This window comes from Triturus cristatus, chromosome 4_2 (genome assembly GCF_964204655.1).
Source record: "Triturus cristatus chromosome 4_2, aTriCri1.1, whole genome shotgun sequence".
NCBI lineage: Eukaryota > Metazoa > Chordata > Amphibia > Caudata > Salamandridae > Triturus > Triturus cristatus.
This window is the reverse complement of record NC_140586.1, coordinates 303,944,303-303,966,007: the sequence shown is the minus strand read 5'-3', so window position 1 is coordinate 303,966,007 and position 21,705 is coordinate 303,944,303.

The following is a 21,705-nucleotide window of genomic DNA, read 5'->3' as shown; positions in this document are numbered from 1 at the left end:
TGACGTGCACCCCTCAAGTTTGGTGTTTGACGTATCTTATTTTCAGGTTATGCACCACACAGTTTCCTAGTTCTCACATTGTATGTCTGCAGATTGATGCTCCTCAGGACATGATGTGGAGGTACATACATTACTTGTTAATGGTGTGACAGGTCAATGGATACCATGCCCCACATGCAGATTTTGTGATTATGAGTACATGTTGTCATCTAACGACTAGCGGCACTACGACTTGATGTGAAGCATCTTTGCAGATTACTCTGCCTGGCAGGCGTTACATCTGTGCATGAACTAGCCATTGTTATCTCATGCATACCTTTGTCATGTTCTGTGCTTTGCTTTATTTGTTCTACAGACCATGCTTGATTTGTTTTCATATAGTCCTTCGAGTTCTGCCCCATGAAGTTTACAGATAGCATTCAGTTTTGTGCATCATTGTGACCTGAATTTCTTCAACGTGTGATTTGTTGAGTTACACTTTGGTTTCTGTGACAGTTACATACGCTTAGCTGTCTGCACACTGTAATTGGATATTGGATCTGTGCCAATTTTGGTCGGTATTGAGTGTTGGTGTGGTCATATGGCTCCATGCTTTTTGAGAGAAATGGCGGGGTGCATGCACTGTCTACATACCTGTTCTGTGGTACATTTGGATGGAATTTCTGACACATCTTCAGGGTGTGTGATGGAGTGCTCCATCTTGCTGGGCTGTGGAACAAGGGGGCCTGGTGGGAGTTGTAGTGCTGGCCTCCCACACACGCCCCTGTGCCAGATGGGCCGGCTTCATGCTCCGCATGCTCGAAATCCAGGGAGTCATCATCAGAGAGTCTATGTTCCGGGGGTGGAGACTGGCTCTGCAGGTTGGTGTTGTCATCCTCTGCAGTCAGTTCTTGGTCACTGTGGGATAGAGGGTAAATGGTCATTGACGTGCACCCCTCAAGTTTGGTGTTTGACGTATCTTATTTTCAGGTTATGCACCACACAGTTTCCTAGCTCTCACATTGTATGTCTGCAGATTGATGCTCCTCAGGACATGATGTGGAGGTACATACATTACTTGTTAATGGTGTGACAGGTCAATGGATACCATGCCCCACATGCAGATTTTGTGATTACGAGTACATGTTGTCATCTAACGACTAGCGGCACTACGACTTGATGTGAAGCATCTTTGCAGATTACTCTGCCTGGCAGGCGTTACATCTGTGCATGAACTAGCCATTGTTATCTCATGCATACCTTTGTCATGTTCTGTGCTTTGCTTTATTTGCTCTACAGACCATGCTTGATTTGTTTTCATATAGTGCTTCAAGCTCTGCCCCATGGAATTTACAGATAGCATTCAGTTCTGTGCATCATTGTGACCTGAATTTCTTCAACGTGTGATTTGTTGAGTCACACTTTGGTTTCTGTGACAGTTTCATACGCTTAGCTGTCTGCACACTGTAATTGGATATTGGATCTGTGCCAATTTTGGTCGGATGTGAGTGTTGGTGTGGTCATATGGCTCCATGCTTTTTGAGAGAAATGGCGGGGTGCATGCACTGTCTACTTACCTGTTCTGTGGCACATTTGGAGGGAACTTCTGACACATTTTTCTGGGTGTGTGATGGAGTGCTCCATCTTGCTGGGCTGTGGAACAAGAGGGCCTGGTGGGAGTTGTAGTGCTGGCCTCCCACACACGCCCCTGTCAAGATGGCTACCCAGCTATTAGTTTGATGAGGGTAATGTAATGGCTGCCACATGCTTCTGGGTAGGGTGGGATGGGTGCTCCACCTTGCTGAACTGTGGGACATGGGGGTCTTTTGGGAGTTGTGGTGCTGGCTTCCCACCCACAAACACCCCTTCCTGGGAAGATGGCTACCTACCTGTTAGTTTGGTTGTTGTGATACAATGGCTACCACATGCTTCTGGGTGGGAGGGAGTGCCCCATTCTGCTCAGGGGTGGGACAAGGGGGACTGTTGGGAGTTGTAGTGCTGGCCTCCGACACACAAACTCCCCTCCCTGTTAAGATGGCTACCTACCTGTTAGGTGAAGGTGAACAATACAATGGGTGCCACATGCTTCTGGGTGGGAGGGAGATCTCCTTCCTGCTCAGGGTTGGGACAAGGGGGACTGTTGGGAGTTGTAGTGTTGGCCACCCACATACACACCCCCTCCCTGTTAAGATGGCTACCTACCTGTTAGGTGAAGGTGAACAATACAATGGCTGCCATATGCTTCTGGGTGGGAGGGAGTGCTCCTTCCTGCTCAGGGGTGGGACAAGGGGGACTGTTGGGAGTTGTATTGCTGGCCTCCCCCCCACACACACAACGCTCCCTGTTACGATGGCTACCTACCTATAAGTTTGATGTGAGCAAACAACCCTCTCTGTGAAGATGGCTACCTACCTGTAAGTTTAATGGGTGAGATTCAAAGGCTGCCACATGGTTGTGGGTGTGTGGAGTGCTCTATCCTGCTCAGGGGTGGGACAGGGGGCCTGGTGGTAGTTGTAGTGCTGGCTGCCTGTACACATACAACCCTGGGAATGTAGCTGGCTACCTTTGGGGTGAATCAGATGGGGTGAATGTTACATCTGTGAGACCTGTGTTGGGTATGCTGGTGCAGATGAATGGGATTGGGCCTAGGAGGTATAGCTTTGTAGTTGTGCAAGACAGTACATAACAGTGTAATGGTATACATTTGTTTGTACTTACCAGCCTGCACTCCCCCAGCTATTCCTGTGAGACTCTCTGGATGCAGTATGGCAAGCACCTTCTCCTCCCATGCAGTGAATATTCTTGGTGGAATGGGAGGGCCACCGCCAGTCATCTGAGCCAGCTGACGGTTCTTGTTGATTTTCTCTTTCACCGTCCTCTTCAGGTCATGCCTCTGCTTCATGATTTCCTGCTTGGAGCACGGGGTGGTCCCTACTGCATTGACCTTGTCGAGTATCCTTACCCACATTTGTGCTCTGGTGGATAATGGTGTCTGTTGGACCAGGGTACCAAACACTTGTGGTTCTACTCTGATTATCTCATCTACCATGACTGACAACTCACTCTCTGTGAATTTGGGCAAATGGTTTGGTTGTGAGGGTGGTGGGGGTGGTGTAGGTGGTGTATATGTGTGTTGTTGTGCTGGTGCGATGTGTGGTGTTTTGCCTATCCAATGGGCTGCAGGGTTTAGTTCCTTCAGGGCTGGAGCAGTGCAAAGGATTCTGGTCAAGGAAGGGGCTGGTTTCATACTCAGCTATATGGGTGTGTCAAAATGGAGTGTTGCTGTCAGGTGTGTTGTGTGGGTTGTCCTGGGATTTGTAATTTGTTAGTTGCTATGGGGGTGTGTCCTTGAGGTGTGTTAGGTGTTTTTGGAGGCAGGGCTAGATTGATGTGTGCACTTGGTGGCCTTGTTTTATGTTTTTTGTGTCGACTGTCATATTTGTCACAGAGTGTCCGCCGCATTGGCTATGCAACAGCCCTTCCGCCGGCTCTCCCACTCATCACTGTTTGCGATCGCGGTAGTCGGAAACAGCGGATTGTCCTGCTGTCACCTCAATGGAATCCTAATTTTCCGTGCGGTCACTCCGCTGGCCTTGTGGCAGGTTTGTGTGTTTCCGCCTCGAATCCGACCGCCGCGGTCGGATTTTCGACCCTAATCGGACCGCCGGTTTTGCCGCATTACCAGTGGACGGTTGATTTCCGCAACCATGGCGTTCGGGGTGGTTTTCCGACCGCCATCCTAATAGACCCCTTAGTGTTCAACTAGCACTAATGAGTTGTATCGTTTGCCCAGACAGAATACATTTTTGTTAATGGACAATATTGTGAGACAGTCCTGCCACAGATTTGCTGCATAAGGCTGCATAATTTGACTTTTCTTGGTGCGCAAGTTAGTCAACTCTGCCACACAGTTTGCTCTTCCATTGTCGTATTATCTCAGTGGCCCTGTTTATACGGTACTGGTCTGGTATTTAAAAATAGACTCCAACTAGTATCTATAATAACAGATTGTATCCAGCTGTATCAGATAACTATAATTAAATGGGCATGGGTCAACAAAACATAATGCAAAAGTTGGGCCAGCTGTTGCTAACTTCAAACAGTTCGAAAAGATCCTAAAAGAGATGGTCTTTTGACAAAATATTGAGTTCAAATAAAGAGTTGCAGAAATATCAGAAAAAATATATTGTGATACTAAAATATTGTGATGCAGAAATATCGTCATGAATATACATTTTTCAGGTAAGTAATATCATTTTCAAGAATATTGTTGTTTTACATATCGTTTTCAATAATTATGTGTGTTGGTTCATATATTAATTTTATGTGTTATTATTGTTTGTATAATTATTAATATTATTTTTTAAATATAGTTTGTAATTTTAAGTGCCTGATTACAATGTTGGGTGGATTTTTGTCTGCCCGATACCGTCTCTGTCCTGGGACCCACCAACCTCCGGTCGGCAGTCCCGACCGACCAATCATAATGCGACCGAATACTATTCTGTCACATACTCCCATTTCTCAGTGGGAGCTCATGTTACGGCCGTAAACCGCTGTAACACAAGCTCCTATTGAGAAATGGGAGGTGCTGTTCATCCCTGCACCCTGGGCATGCACCTCAAGACGCCGGCCACAAGGTGCAGGGATCAACAGGGGATCACCATAGGTGTCTCTTGGCCCCCAACCGGAGGTCGCACACCTAAGGGGGGGCCTGCTGGGGGTCTGCATAACACACTTTCCAACATGGTTTCCATGCCAGACAGGCCGGCATGGAAACCATGTCGGAAACCGTGCATCGTAATTCAAAGAGCGTTAAGGCCCGCCCTTTGGGATTACGAGGCTGGCTCCAACTGGTCGACGGGCTCCATGAGCCTGTCGTAAGCCAGCCGGAATGACCGAATGGTTTACTTTCGGACCACAAGCATTAGAATGCGGCAGTCGGAAAGTAAACCGAGCGGCCCATTACGATGCGGCCAGGAAGGCTCCGACCATCGGTCGGAACCTTTACGTGCCTAATCGTGATCGGCCCCCAAGTGTTTTATAATTTTTGATTTAATTGCTAATAGCAATTTATATTGTTGTTGCAGGTTACTAGGTTTGTAGGGTTGTGGGGTATGAGGTTAATTAAGTATAATTAATAATTAATTAGTAATTTTCTATTAAATTATTATCAAGTATTTAATTGATTATTAATTATGTTAAATGTGTAATAATTCAATTTTTTAAGTCACATATTATGGGGAGGCTGCTGGGTTTGTAGGAGTTACCATGGGGAGTTGTTTAAGTAATATTTCATTAACACATTAACTATTAATGTATTATTAATTATTTAATTGAATTATAAACATGTAAATGGTGTAATAATTATTATTTTTTGTTATACATTAGGTGCTGGCTGCAGGGATATGTGGTGGTAAGTTAATTAGGTAATAATTAATGAGCTATTAATTAACAATTTATTATTAATGATTTAATTAATTATGTAAATTGTGTGAAAATTGTATTTTTTAAGTTATATATTAGGAACTGGCTGCTATGTTTGAAGGAGTACTTGGTGAGAAGTTAATTACTAATTAACAAATTATGAATTAGAACATTATTAATTAGTTTTTAAGTGATTATTAATTATGTTACATTTATTTATTTTAATTATATTGAAAGTTTGGGCTGCTATGATTGTGGGGATATACTTTGGTATGTCAATTACGAATGAAATAAATCACAATTTCTTAAAATTAATACTTTTTTTATTGTTTAGCAATCATGTTAATTGTTTTTATTTGTATATATACATATTTTTCATTCATTAATAAAGTTCATATCAAAAGTTTTATATTTGTTATAAATTAATAGAGTTATGCTTCATATATGTTATGTGTTTGAAGTGGAGTACTTTCCCTACTGTTGCACAGACTGGACTTTGAATAATGATTGTTACCCCTCCGAAGTCCAACACATTCCCTACTGTTGCACAGACAGACTGGAGCAGGAATAGTATATTTTACTCCTCCGAAGTCCAACGCTTTCCCTACTGTTACACAGATTGGAGTGGAAATAGTCCATGTACCCCTCTAAAGTCCAACATTTCCCTACAGTTACACAAACTGGGGTGTAAATAGTACATTTAATCCCTCCGAATTTACCCTACTGTTACACAGACTGAAGTTGGATTAGTATATTTATTATTCACAGAACTCAATACTTTTTTAAAATATTGTTTAAATATATTCAATATTAGTAATACCATTTTTTTAATATTGTTTTGTAAATATATTCTTTAATATTTAATTAATTCGGTAATTCATTTAATGTTTTGCATTTAAATTGTTATTTTTTATGTTTTATATTTAAATATATATTTATATATGTGCTTTTGATAGTAGTACATTTGAAAAACCCACAAAAAATGTAATATAATGTCAAATATATTTTTAATAATAGTGTTATATATATATATATATATATATATATATATATATATATATATATATATATATATATATATATATATATATATAGGGACAGATGGGACAGGGATGAGCTCAGATTCTCTAACTATCCTCAATGAATTGGAAGTACAACATGATAAATTAGCCTGTAGCAACTTCAAACCCCAATCAACCTTTGTCCCAAGAATGGGCCATGATAATATTGACACTTTTCAAGAGCTAGTGAGTGCAGATATGCTGAAATTCAGAATGAATAATTGGACGAAAAAAATGAAAACTTTCAAACACAACCTCACGGCAACCCAGAAGAAAGCAATTGAAGATCTAGCCTCTGATGAAAATATTATAATCAGACCTGCCGATAAAGGCGGAAACATTGTGATTTTACCTAAAGACATGTATATCAATGAGGCCTTAAGACAATTGAATGATGACAAAACCTATACAAATGTAACACGGGCTGAATATAATGAGAGTGTTAACAAAGGGTGGGAACTGCTGAATGATTGGAAAGATAAAGGCCTGATAGAGTGGGAGGAATTTTGTTTCTTGAAAAAAGATTGTCCGATTTTACCGGTTATGTACCTACTCCCAAAGGTTCACAAGAATAGAAACAATCCACCAGGCAGACCAATCATTTCATCAAGAGGGAGTGCCCTTGAAAATATCTCACGCTATGTAGACCACTTCTTACGAGAATTTGTTTTCACTCTCCCCTCCTACATCAAAGACACAAAAGATTTTTTAAATAAGATCTCAAATCTTGTATGGCAGGAAGATTACATCCTTATAACTTTGGATGTAAACTCACTGTACACGATAATTGACCATGAACAAGGGATTCAATCATGTGCAGAATTCCTGAAATGTAGGAGTCTGGATCTATTGGAACACACGGGCATGATCCTAGATATGATTAGATTCTGTCTCATGAATAATTATTTTATGTTCAATGGCAGGATCTATAAACAAGAACACGGGACCGCGATGGGTACGTGTTTCGCGCCTAGTTACGCGAATCTATTCATGGGGGCATGGGAGAAAGAGACCCAGGCCAGGGTAGACCTTCAACAGGAGTTCACCAGGGTCGTATTGTGGCTTAGATATATCGACGATATATTTTTTGTATGGCAAGGAGAGGAGAAAGAAGCTGTACTTTTTGTCGATAAACTAAACCACAATAACAAGAACATTGTCCTTACCAGCACGATTAGCAGAGAAAAAGTGGAATATCTTGACACATGTGTCCAAGTGAAGAACAACAGTGTACATACGGTTTTATATCGTAAATGCACAGCTGGGAATACCCTGCTCCATGCTTTGAGTAGTCATCCTGACAGCTTGAAGTGGAGTATCCCGTATGGGGAACTACTCAGAGCCAAAAGGAATTGTAGCTTAACATCAGACTACCAAAATGAAGAAAAAATAATGATCGAAAGATTCAGAGCAAGAGGGTATCCATCATGGGTTTTGAAAAAAGCAACAGAAAGAGTAGAATCTGTTGAAAGATCCAGTACCTTAGCACCTCCAGAAATTCCAACAGAAAAGGAAGAGGAGGGAACAGCTAGGCTGATTATGACATTCAATGGACATTCTACCCAAGTCCGCAAGATTGTACAACGACATTGGGAAATTTTAAAAAGTGATTCCATCATAGGTAAAACCTTACCAACATATCCAATGATCACGTACAGAAGAGGACGTAGTTTCAGGGATGCACTAGTCCACAGTGATCTTAAATCTAATTGTGAGAACAGAGGCATTGACCTACCAGGTTTTTACCCGTGTGGCCATTGTAAGGCCTGTGGCAATAGTAAAATGGTTAAAACATTTTTTTACACCAGCACGGGAACAATGATGAATATCTCACAATTCTTGACATGCACCAGCACTTTTGTTATCTATGTGTTGGAGTGCCCCTGTAAGCTACGATATGTGGGTAGTACCACGCATATGGCAAAAAAACGAGTGCTTGAACATATGCGTGCGATTACCAACCATGATAGACAATATCCCATTGCCCGACATTTCGCAAGCCACCATTTCTCAGACCCTACTAAACTAACATACTATGCTATTGAGCAGGTCACACCCAAAGTCAGAGGGGGCAATAGGGTCCTAAGACTCAGACAGCGGGAGTCGAAACACATAATAGGGATGTGTACCCTTTTTCCGAATGGCCATAATCTCGATGAAGAGATGGCAATACATCTTCAAAATGAATGAGTGTGTTTATTGTTCTAATGTGAGATTATTATTTTCCTATGACTTAATCATATCTGTATCTTCTTGACAGGAAGGAAGAAAGGGTGATATGGCTGATCCAGTTTGAGATCTCTGCTCATTCTCCTCAGATCATCCGACGGTTCTCTTTGTGTGAGATAAGACCAACTGGTTCTAAATTTTAATATATGGGTGATATAAGGGAAGACGACACCATGCATAGAAAGCCTTAATACATCATAACACCCACTAACAAGGGTTGAACTGCAATGTGACTAAGAAACCAATTATGTAATTTCGTGTAGCACAAGGGGCTATGTCAATGAGGTTTAATGATTTATCTATAGAATTACGACATAGGAACATTCCTGATTAGAATTCTAGGCAAATCTCATCAAGCGAAGTTTGTTCGTTTTTACGAACGTATTACTACCAACTTTGTGACATGACATAAAATTTCTATGTACTAATTAATTTTGTACTCTAGAGTAACCATAGATTTTATGACTAATATTTTATGGAAATACACCTTGCTACGTCAACGATGGTGACATATAACGTTTATACTGTATCTGTAACATTATTTTTTGCACTTGCTAAAATGGCGCTCGTTTTGTTCAGGAGTTTCTCAGCGAGCTTTGCGAGGTCACAGTCCTCTTTCTTTGGTTATGAAAGGCAAATGTATGTAATGGTGTCTCTTACGGTGTATCGCTGTGTGAACAAGCCACGACAGTGGCGAAACGCGTCACGGCGAGTTTATGAAGTAAATAAACTCCCTTTTTGTTTGGATTGAAGTTCGTTGTCTTTGTGCCAATTGCCATCCGAGAGCGCGAGTGGGATTCCGTTTTGATAAATATATATAGTTATATATATGTTTTGTTCCTCTCTTTCCTGACCCGTCTCATGGAAGTGATGCATATTAGTACATAAAAATTAAAGCAATGATTGTCCAATGATATTTTAACTATGCCAATGCCGATGAGCTACTTGCTTTTTAATTTCATTGTGGTTGTTAGGTTAAGGGTTATTATGATGGTTGATTTAAACAGTTTTTGTTTTGTTTTATTGCAGATAATGTCCATGCGGTTACAATGAAGAAATGCTAAAGAGCGAAAGTATCTTTTTTTCTGTCAACTGGCCCACTTGGGCACGATAACTCGGCACTATTAGCGTGTTTTGCCATCCATTAGTTGCTGCAAAAAAACTTTGGGCCTCATTTATGAAAAGTGACGCATCACTGCGTGAAAACAGTGATGCGTCACTTTTCACTGCGCCCTCCCTGCGACTCCAATGATGCGTCATATTTACAGTATGACGCATCATGTCGCAAGGAGTCACAGATACGTCAGTATTTCTGACGTATCTGTAGGCACAAAAGTGACGCATTGCTGGAGTGTGTCACAAAAGTGACGCAACTCCAGCAATGTGTCCTTTCACATGGGGCAAGCCCCATGTGAAAGGGCCTGAGTCAGTCTTACGCCTGCTGTGAGGCAGGCGCAAGATATTGACGCATTTGCACCCTAGAAGTGACGCAGTGAAATCTCGTAGATTTCACTGCGTCACTTCTAAGATGCTTACTTACGTGGGAACGCCCACCCTGCATACATTATACCTGACGCAGGTATAATGTAGCGCAGAGGTTTACAAAGTGACGCATCTAGGTAGATGCGTCACTTTGTAAATATGGCGCATCATGGTGCACGTTTTACGCCACTGGTGCGTCACAAAAAGTGACGCAGGGGCTCATAAATGAGCCCCTTTGTATTGATAATTTCTAATTGATTGAAATCAGCATTGTCTTTTTATGTGCCCACTATGGGCTTAGAAAAAACATAGCCGAGTGTATGCGGTTTCAGAACCCACTTGGGTTTTGGTCTGAAAGAAATTATTCCTATGATTTCTTTATATATACATTTTGAGATCCCATGCAAGTATCAAAAATTGACATGTATTAATTCTGAGCGATGGACATCCGCACAAAACGCTTTACGTATGAAATTACCATCGGTGATGGTCCTTTTTCAATGTTCATTTTAATGCTCAGCATTCAAGAATGTGCCATAAGTTTTTATATTGTCAAAATATTTGATAACTGAAAAACTTAATTATCGCTCATTACAAAAAGTGAAATTAGTATTGTGGAAGTAACACGCAGGCATAGCTGTAAGAAAGGAGTGAGTGAACTTCTTTTTCATGGTAGTCTGTTTTCACGTTTTATTATTCTGAAAGTCACATGTTTATTTAAATACAATGGAAATCAAGCCACGGTACGCGTGAACAAGGGACTTGGTCCCGAAACGCAGCGAGCTGCTGTTTTCTGCGTAATAAACTACTGCTTGAAAGCCTTTGATGTCCGCGGCTGCTGTTATTATAGGAGGAAACAGCGTGTGTTTGGTGTTTTGTGGCTCGCCCCCTCACGGCGGACCGCTGTTGAAAGAGGAAGGGGAAAGGCGTTTTCAGTGCTTTGCCCTGAGCTCTGGTTTTTTATATATATATATATATATATATATATATACACACACATATATTTATGTGTGTATGTTTATATGGGTATATATTTACTAAATGGTAATAAATGTTACTTAAACATATTTAATTTACATTATATTAATGCTATCTATTAAAATATTTAAGAAGATTTTGTATTTTTAGCTAAATATATTATATATGTGCATATATATAAGGAGGTACTCACCTGAGACGCACTGATTTCTGCCACGCCCTCCCGTCGAACCTTCGCCTATCGTAGTGAAGTCAGCGCCATTTAAAGATTGGACACTGGCAACACTGGTTGTCTGAGAGCATCTGATGAAGGAATTCATTCCGAAACGCGTTATGCTGCCAATAAAGTTGCCGGTTCCTGAAAGCCACTGTGTGTGCCCGGATCTTCTTCTGTGGGGGGTCTTGGTTTGTGATATATATATAATATATATATACATATATGTGTGTGTATATATTATCTACTGGCGGTCGCCAGTAGATAGTTATAGTTAGGACCTATTTTCCATAGGAAATCCGCAACATTCTATTCCCAATAAGTCTGGCGCCGGTTGATGAATCTTCGCAAAACTTTCCAAACTTTTGGCCAGCTCCGCTCCGCTCCTACCCTGAAAGTTTCATGGTGATTCGTCAAGCGGGGGCCGAGATAAAAAGGGGGGTCCCAAAACGTGTTTTCGCCATGCAATTTCCCATAGGATCTGTTGTCGCAGCTACAGTCCGAACCGCTAAACGGAATTACACCAAATTTGGCAAAGAGGTAGTTCTCAGTTCAGACTCGTGCCTTTTGCATAAATGGTGTGAATCCGTTCAGTAGTTCCTGAGAAAATTAGAGTTAAAAGTACATATATATCTATGGCCGGGGAGGATCCGCGCACCCTACCCGCACCGTAAGCGCACCCTCCCCGAACCGAGCGCGCACCCTCCCGATCGCGTGCTGAATGCTAATTGGCTGTCGAGTGGCTGTCTACATTCGAAACCAGGAACTGTTGGCGGCCATTTTCTGCCTCGGTAGATGCGAGGCTGAAGAAGCAAGGGGAATAAGTGTGTAAAACATATAAAGGGGGCAGAGTGGAAATACTCTGACCCTCTAGAGGTGCTTAGGGGGTCCCAGAAGGACCCCCTGGGGCCCCCCCTTTTTTTTTTAAAACGGCGAAATGCGCACAGGGTGCGCGCATCCTATCACGTTTGGTGCACGGATCCTCTCGCGTTGGGTGTGCGGATCCAAAAATATGGAAAAAAATATATAAAATAAAGTTTTGAACATATAGTTAAAAAAATATTTTGAAAAATATAAAAAAATATGTTTGAAAAACCCATTGAATTCAAATAATATTTTTTCATTTTTAAAAGAATTAATTGAAAAAATAAGTTTAAAAAATGGTGATAAAAAAGTATTTAAAAAAAAAACATAATTAATGAAATTGACACACTGAATTGGAAAAATATAGAAATCCAATCAAAATCATTAAACATGATATCTTCAGAGATAAGTTATAGATAGGAATTAGCATTTAAAAAACCTTTGAAATTAATTGAAAAAACCATAGGTTTCATGCACGTTATAGTTAGGAATTGGCATTTAAAAAACCTTTGAAATTCACTGAAAAAACCAAAGGTTTCAGGGGCGTTATAGTTAGGAATTGGCATTTAAAAAACCTTAGAAATTCACTGAAAAAACCATAGGTTTCAGGGGCGTTATAGTTAGCTGGACATTTCCCTCGTACAAAACCCTAGAAATTCCCCTGTTATAGTTAGTTCAGCTAACTATAACTCGCGCCCCCGCAATGCACTGCTGATGATGTCACATATTACATCACTCATGACATGGTCAGTGACATCACTGATCACATCACTGATGACATCTCAAATGACATCACTGATGACGTCATCCATGTGATAAATTAGTGAATCTTCTCACACCCTAATATAACCTTTGATACACCGACTCAAAATTTCAGACGGCCATTTTGAAAACCATAGATACTCCAATACCAATAACTACATACCCACACATTAACTCTTAGGTCTACATACACCTCCACTCACTCACCTGTACAGTCACTCATACTTACAGTCACTCCGTACAAGACTATCATATGCATTATACACCTATATAGACACTCACACACCGCCAATCATCCATTGAGGTACTGACACACCTAGTCAGTCGTGCAAATAATTAAACACAGTCCAATTTACTCACCTATACAGTTAAACACACTCAAGTTCACTTACTCATAAAAATAGTACCACATTCTTACGCTCTTATACAATCATTGATACAAGCACACACACATCCATACAGCCACTCTCACAATCACACACACTCACATATACCCACTTATATACTCTTACACACATATATACTGCCATTCACATATGTAGTTAGTCACACATGTACCACTGAGATATACATTCAATCCCTAACACACCCATACATACACTCACCCAACCATACAGTCCATCACAGATGCACTCTTGAAACCATGCACCCAGTGAATCACCCACTCACACATCTATGCACAGAATCACATACACCCCACCCACACAAACACTCAGGCACCCATACAGATACTCAGACAACCAATCAATAACCCATATAGACACTCATATAGCTATTCACAAAACCATGCAGCCACTTATATACCAACACACAGACACATACAGACATTCACACAGTTTAGTCACTAGTCTGCAGTAAGATACATTTAATGACTCACTTATAGAGTCAGTTACGCACCTAGAAAATCACCCATTCACACACTTGTACACCCACTCATTCTTCAACAGACCTTTCCCTATATATATTAAACATATTAAAACTGTACAGAAACACATACTCACTGGATGATGTCATCAGTGATGTCACTGACCATGTCATGAGTGATGTAATATGTGAAGTCATCAGCAGTGCATTGCAGGGGCGCAAGTTATAGTTAGCTGAACTAACTATAACAGGGGAATTTCTAGGGTTTTGTACGAGGGAAATGTCCAGCTAACTATAACGCCCCTGAAACCTATGGTTTTTTCAGTGAATATAAATATATATATGTGTATATATACATATATATATTCACTGAAAAAACCATAGGTTTCACACATGTTATAGTTAGCGGAAATTTTACTGATAAAAAAACAATGAAATTCCCCCGTTATAGTTAGTGCAGGAAACTATAACTCACGCGACCGCAATCCTCTGCTGATGCTAATACTGTATTTAGACACTTATTTGCCCATGTCTTCTTCCATAAATTTTTAGCTATACATATATTACAAATATTTTTTTTTCATAAAGACACATATGTCATCAGCAGAAGATTGCGGTCGCGTGAGTTATAGTTTCCTGCACTAACTATAACGGGGGAATTTCATTGTTTTTTTATCAGTAAAATTTCCGCTAACTATAACATGTGTGAAACCTATGGTTTTTTCAGTGAATTTGCAAGGTTTTTTAAATGCTAATTCCTAACTATAACGTGTGTGAAACCTATGGTTTTTTCAGTGAATTTGTACGGTTTTTTAAATGCTAAGTTACTTTACGCCATTCGTGGCGTGCGTGCCCACTTAACGCAGTTCGTTCCGTGCGTGCACGGTGCGCTTCGCGCACCGTGCGCGCACAGTGAGCACGCGGTGCGCTTCGCGCACCGCGCGCCCACTTTACGCAGTTAGTGCCGTGCACGCACGGTGGGCACGCGGTGCGCTACGCGCTCCGCGTGCCCACGTTACGCTAGATGGACCATGTACGCACGATGCGCTTCGCGCACCGTGCGCACATGGAGGACATATTATGCGCTTCCTTGTGATAGGTAATCTGTTGAAATTTTTTGGGGAAATGCTGTGCTTTTATATGCCATGCACAAATGGTGGCCTTCGGCCACCATTTGCACACGGGGTGGAGAGAGTGGGGTTTTTTTTTTTTATAATTTTTTACCGTGCGCGTACGGTAAGCGTACGGTAAGCGTAATCGGCGAAATTTTCGAAAAATAAAAAATTACCGTTTTTTGCCTTGGGGGATCTTTGAAGACTCAACTAACATGGTTATGTGCATGGGCGCTGTCTAAACAGCCCCTTTATATGTTTTTGGCATTTGTTTATCAGCTCCCCCCTCAGAGTGCGAGAGAGAAAATGGCGGCCGCCGCTTCCTGGTTTCGACCGATTCGAATGTTTACTAAGATCTAAGGGCCAATCAGAATCGCGCTCGCGCATGCCACCGTACGCGTACGGTAAGCGTACCGTAAGCGCACCGTAAGCTGGCTCAGATATATATATTGATTTAAAGGCTATTTTCTCAGAATCTACTGAACAGATTTACACCAAACCTACAAAAGGCACTTCCTTGACCTGAGGACTACCTCTCTGCCAAATTTCAAGTAATTCTGTTCAGCCGTTCGGGCTGTAGCTGTGTCTAAAGGTCCTATGGAAAAATGCATGGGAAAAACGCGTTTTGGGACCCCCCTTTTATCTCAGCCCCCGCTTGACGAATCCCCCCGAGACTTTCAGGGTAGGAGCGGAGCGTAGCGCCCCACCTATTTTGAAAAATTCGCGAGGATTCGTCAACCGGCGCCAAAGTTATTCAAAATAGAATGTTGCGGATTTCCTATGGAAACGTGGTCCTAACTATAACTACCTACTGGCGACCGCCAGTAGGTAATATATATATATATATATATTTATACATATGCCAAAAAAAGCTGAGAACTCTGGGTAGTTCTTAAATTTAGGTGGAAAGCAGCTCCAATGTGGAGGACAGTCAACATCAGTGACACTCTAAATTTGCTCACCTCAAATCTCTGCTTTTCTATCAAAGTCTTTAAGCGTAGGATAAGCACAGTGACTTCCACACCGAGATAGAAAGGGACAAAGTCTTTAAGCATAGGATTAGCACAGTGCTATCCATGCTGAGCTGTAAAATGGCCTAAGCCTTTTACCACTCCAGGCACAGTATTACAGCTTTGGATTGGTAATATACCATCGAAACCAACCTGAAATTAATAAAAGCAACCCCTGACACATGTTTTGCTCTCATTAGAGCTCTTCAGAGAGGTATAGCTTTGTCCAGATACAAGGGAGCACCCAGTATAAGTCAAAACAAAACCCTTTCAGGCATAGAGTGATGCATAAATTATGCAAAAAAAGAGGCAGAGAACTCTGGATAGTTCTCAAGTTTAGGTGGGAAGCAGCTCCAATATAGAGGACTCTCAACACCAGCGACACTCTAAATTTGCTCACCTCAAATGTCTGCTTTTCTATGAAAGTCTTCAAGCCTAGGATTAGCACAGTTTCGATTACTCTTTCTCAAAGGCACTGGGTGAAAAGGAACACGCACACTCCTGTAAACATCTCCGTTGCCTTTTATTGCGTGCCCTCTATGGGCTGCTTGGAATGAGACTGCACATCAGGTTATGGGAGATGTAGTCCAAGAAGGATAAATGATCCTGTGTAGAGGGCGTTTAATGTTCTGCTGAAAACAGCCCATAGATGGGCCTTGAAGAACTGGCACTTCCTCAATCCTCTGTCGGTCGCCCCACGTACAGAGGCTGCTGGATGCAAGCGGAGATGTTTACGGGAGTGTGCGTGTTCCTTTTCACCCAGTGCCTTTGAGAAAGAGTAATCGAAACGCATCAGGCCAGTATGGTGTTTTGGCTGTGAAGGACATTGAGGGGCTGACACTTCCTGAAGGAAGGTGGATATCTGACTATGGTTGCCCCCAACTTTTTGCCTAGTGTCTAGCTGGTTTTTCGACTTAGTTGGCCTGAGATCCTGCCATTCAGGGTCTCAGGCTGTCTGCTCTCTCTTTAAAATGGACTCCATGTACCCTAGGTACATACCCAATTGGTAAGGATCACCTTATCGGACCCTGTACAGTGTACCCTAGGTACCCAGGGCATAGGTGTACCCTAGGCCTCCCAGGGGCTGCAGCATGTATTATGCCACCCCTGGCCTGGCCTTCCAATCAGACACAACTGGCTGATCACTCAGCTGGGGCAAGGTTGTGTAATCACCCCTTGCTTAGATATAGTATACCTATATCTACCGTTAAAATAGACACATGTGTACCTGTGAGCCACTCCTATGGCAGGCCTTAACAATCCTGGAGGCAGATTGCTTGGTAACATGTGAGATGGTGCTCTAGCATGAGCTGAGCCTGTCTGCAGCTTTCGGAACCATGTCCTTATAGCTGTTCTATGATATCGCCTACCATATACTCTTAAGTACCTTATAATCTTAAACGGCTATGGTAACTATGGTTTGGCTTTATCAAAACATGTCGTGTAAGGTGTCTAACACTTTGGAATAATACCCCCATACCATGTCTGGTGATGAGGATATTATTCCTCCCTTCTAGAGGGAGAGACATGTTAAAATCCTACTTTGCTGTTTAATTCTGACCAAAGCCTCAGCATCACAAAATGGATGCTGCTGCCACAGACACGAGTCTGACCTCCTGCAGCTGGGAGCCCTCCCAGCCAGGGAGGCCTGGACAATAGGTTTCCTGCTTGGGGAGGTGCTAGCACTCCCCAGACAGACTTTAGTGTATTGGGGCAGGGAGGTCTGAAAGGAATGAGACATGCCTGGGACACACAAGGTGCTCCATGCGTAGTCCAGTTCAAACCGGCGCTGGGGCACTCCAGCCCCAGCCCTGGCGCGAAACTGGACAAAGTAAAGGGGGTGTAGCCACTCCCCTTCCTGGTCCCGCCCATAGGAGGGACCTTGCAGGTGGCCCAGCCCACTAGCCCAGTATATTAGAAGGTAGCTGAGCCCTGCAGAATTAGATTATCCTGAACCTGCATCTTGAACAGAAACTCTGGACCTTCGACATTCGACTACGGAAGAAGACTGAAGAATCTCCCTTGTGGCCAAGGAGTGACCACCCTGGGCAACCAGGCACCATCCAGCAACTGCTGCTTGCTTTGCGACTGATCCTACGAGGGACGACTGCAGAGACTGACCAGCGCCGTGACTTCCAGACACCTCTGAACCAGATCCACATCTACAGCAAAGCTGAGACACGTGGAGGCGACGAGGGATGTGGGACCGGCGACTTGGGAAAAGTGGCTAGTAACTGACTAGCGCGACTTCTGAGGCTTCCTCGAGGCTGTGCTTGGGGAATCGAGAAGCCCCAATCCCAAGCACCATCTGCAAAGAAGATCAGCTCCCCACACTTCACGTGTTCTGCGTGGGGCCCTTCTGCACCTGAGTTGCTCGACGTGTTGTCCGGTTGTTGGCCCGTTGGCTAGCAACCTCTGTGACGACGAACCTTCAACTTTGCTTTGCTGGTCCAGCTCCTCCAGACTGGCACTCACTCCCCTGTGAAAGGGAAGCACCCCAGACCTCCCTGGTCTGCGACAGAAGCAAGTCCTCCATCCTACGTGGGTTACGCTTGCCAAGGCTTGTTGGGTCCTAACTCGACATCGACGCCGCCGACAGCAAGAGCCTTTGTGGGACAGCTCGTCTCCTGGTTCTGGTTGTCCTCGACGCCTCCTGGTACCTGTGGCTGCTGCAACAAGCTTCACCTCTTCACCTGCAACTTCACGACATCGCCTGGTTCCTTCCTGGTTCCTTCCCGGCTCCTGGCTGGTGACCTAGACTCTGTCCCCTCTGCTTGCAGGTATCCTCCTTCCTGATTCCATCCTTGGAATCCACCGGACACTCTTCACTGACTGCCTGTCAGCAACTTTCTTCAGGCATCCATAGGAGTCGACGACGAAACCCGACGCAAGTTCACACCTATGCACCCGCAGCCCGTGGGCTAGGTAACTTGAGTACTCCGGTGCTCACAAGGGTATTGACTATCCAAGTGTCTAGATTCCAAGTCTCTAACTCCTAGTTCCTTCCGAAGTGTCCTAAAACTCTTAATTACTAAATACTACTATTCTATCGACTTTAACGCATTACGCGTGAGTGTTTCCACTCTGCACCTGAATCCCGTGGGCCTCCCACTGCCTAGCAACTGATAGGATAGTGTAGCCCCCGCGATTCCCTAGGCCTAGGCCTAACCTGTGTTCGTGACAGTGGTTCTTATACCACTTACTTAGTATATGGTTTGCGTGGCCCCTAGGGCCTAACTGTATTACTTACCTGTGTGACTTATGTATGCTTGATTAAGACTGTGTTGTACTTACCTCGAATCTCATAAAGAGTGCTGAGGGTGTTTTGACTAGAATAAATACATTCTATTTTTATAATATCTGTTGTGGTGTCCTTTCATTTGGTATTCAAGGGGTTGCAAATGGTATAACAGCTGGCTTCACATGCCATACAGAGTTTAGCCTAAGACTGCTCTTGTCCATGCTACCACTAGGATAGCTGGTCTATAAGGTTGACTTTACAACCAATCACCATAAGGGTTGTTTGGACTGATACTGGGTGTACACTAGAACTAGTGACATCATATATCAGGCCAACTTCTCACACTTCCATGCCTGAGAACCGGGCTGCAGCTTGAGGCCCGTGTGGGCTCCGGAATGCTTCTCAAGCAGCAGCACCCAAGCCGGAGCATGATACAGGGCGGTAGCATTACCACCAAGTGTGCACCACCCCGAAGCCTGGGGGCCACGGGGGCTTGCATCCAGCAGCCTCTGTACGTGGGGTGACCGACAGAGGATTGAGGAAGTGCCAGTTCTTCAAGCCCCATCTATGGGCTGTTTTCAGCAGAACATTAAACGCGCTCTACAAGGAATCATTTATCCCTCTTGGACTACATCTCCCATATTCTGATGTGCAGTCTCATTCCGAGCGGCCCATAGAGGGCACGCAATAAAAGGCAACGGAGATGTTTACGGAAGTGTGCGTGTTCCTTTTCACCCAGTGCCTTTGAGAAAGAGTAATCGAAACGCGTCAGGCCAGTATGGTGTTTTGGCTGTGAAGAACATTGAGGGGCTGACACTTCCATACCTGAGAACCGGGCTGCAGCTTGAGACCCGTGTCGGTGTCCGAGTGCATCTCAAGCAGCAGCACCCAAGCTGGAGCATGATACAGGGCGGTGGCCTTACTGCAGAGTGTGCACCACCCCGAAGCCTGGGGGCCACGGTGGCTTGCATCCAGCAGCCTCTGTACGTGGGGCGACCGACAAAGGATTCAGGATTTGCCAGTTCTTCAATGCCAATCTATGGGCTGTTTTCAGGAGAACATTAAACGCGCTCTACACAGGATCATTTATCCCTCTTGGACTACATCTCCCATAACCTGATGTGCAGTCTCATTCGGAGCGGCCCATAGAGGGCTCGCAATAAAAGGCAACGGAGATGTTTACGGGAGTGTGCCTGTTCCTTTTCACCCAGTGCCTTTGAGAAAGAGTAATCGAAACGCGTCAGGCCAGTATGGTGTTTTGGCTGTGAAGGACATTGAGGGTCTGACAATTCCATACCTGAGAACCGGGCTGCAGCTTGAGGCCCGTGTCGGCATCCGAGTGCATCTCAAGCAGCAGCACCCAAGCCGGAGCATGATACAGGGCGGTGTCCTTACCGCCGAGTGTGCACCACCCCGAAGCCTGGGGGCCACGGGGGCTTGCATCCAGCAGCCTCTGTACGTGGGGCGACCGACAGAGGATTGAGGAAGTGCCAGTTCTTCAAGGCCCATCTATGGGCTGTTTTCAGCAGAACATTAAACGCGCTCTACAATGGATCATTTATCCCTCTTGGACTACATCTCCCATAACCTGATGTGCAGTCTCATTCCGAGCGGCTCATAGAGGGCGCGCAATAAAAGGCAATGGAGATGTTTATGGGAGTATGCGTGTCCCTTTTCACCCAGTGCCTTTGAGAAAGAGTAATCTAAACGTGTCAGGCCAGTATGGTGTTTTGGCTGTGAAGGACATTGAGGGGCTGACACTTCCATGCCTGAGAACCGGGTTGCAGCTTGAGGCCCGTGTCGGCGTCCGAGTGCATCTCAAGCAGCAGCACCCAAGCCGGAGCACCCAAGGCCTACCGAAGGCTGAAACGCGTCATGCAGGCATTGCTGTGAGATAAATAAAATCTCTATTACTCACTTGCATCTTGGGTCAGTGTTCGTCTATTCCTGCTAGCTTCGTGATTGCTGGTTTGCAGGAGTGTTTCTGGCGAAGTCTTTCATTATATATATATATATATATATATATATATATATATATATATATATATATATATATATATATATATATATATATATATATATTCAAACTCTTGCCTCCTATATACTTGCCATTTTACCATTTCGTTGTAAAAGCATGCATGGTAAAGTTATATGTGTGGTTAAAATGTGTGTTACAGGATGCATGGTAAAGGCATTGTGTTGTAATGGGCTGTCTTCCACCCGAGAAGGCCACCATGCCTGTGACTTGACCCAATCACAGAGGATCTCAATTTACCGCCTACCTCATACATATTAATGAGGTAGGTCTAGTTGCGACCCACTACTACCTATTAATACATAGGTTAACTAGCAAACTACCAATGCATTAGGCAGACATTGGTGTGTAAACTGCACCCAGTTCTACTGAATGCATTTTAGTAGGTTCCTATGAAGATATCTCAAATTGCAAATCATTATTTGTGATTACTTGATGGGAATCTTA